Raw genomic sequence first — 729 nt, forward strand, 5'->3', positions numbered from 1 at the left:
ATAAGGGTGGTGTCATCTGCATATTTGAGACTATTGATATTTCTCCCAGCAATCTTGATTCCAGCTTGTGCTTCTTCCAGTCCAGCATTTCTCATGATGTATTCTGCATAGAAGTTAAATAAGCAGGGTGACAATATACAGCCTTGACGTACTCCTTTGCCTATTTGGAACCAGTCTGTTGTCCCATGTTCAGTTCTAACTGTTGCTTCCTGACCTGCGTATTGCCGGGGTCCTGCCCCGGCTGATCCAGGGTATTCGAAGCGGGGACGGTGTCAGCGACCTATTTATTTAAATATTTTATCAAAGATATACAGAGTAATAGGATGAGGATAGCTCAGTAGGAAAATTCAGTGGAGAAAAGAGGCTGAGTAGCTTGGTTTACGCGGGAGACCAATAAAACTTCAAGACAAGAAGTTTGCACCACTTACGTAGGCCGCAGGCATCCTTCTGTTCTCCTGAGGGAGAGGAGACACTGAGGCCTCCCCGGTCGGATCTTAGAAGCCCAGGCATAATTAGTAAGCATGGCGGGTTCCGCGCTCCAGATGGAGACTCAACCAGAGTGAGAGAGAGAGCGACATGGGGAGACCAGTATTTCGAGAAACTGATCCCAATTCTTTATTTTCCATGGTCTACTTTTATACACTGAGATGTTATGCAAAAGTCACGCGGGGTCAGCAGTCCTGACTTTTATCAAAGTCAGGTGCTTCATACAAACGTATACAGAGGTCT

Source organism: Bison bison, unplaced genomic scaffold (assembly GCF_000754665.1).
Source record: "Bison bison bison isolate TAMUID 2011002044 unplaced genomic scaffold, Bison_UMD1.0 scf7180017864516, whole genome shotgun sequence".
In the NCBI taxonomy this organism is placed as follows: domain Eukaryota; kingdom Metazoa; phylum Chordata; class Mammalia; order Artiodactyla; family Bovidae; genus Bison; species Bison bison.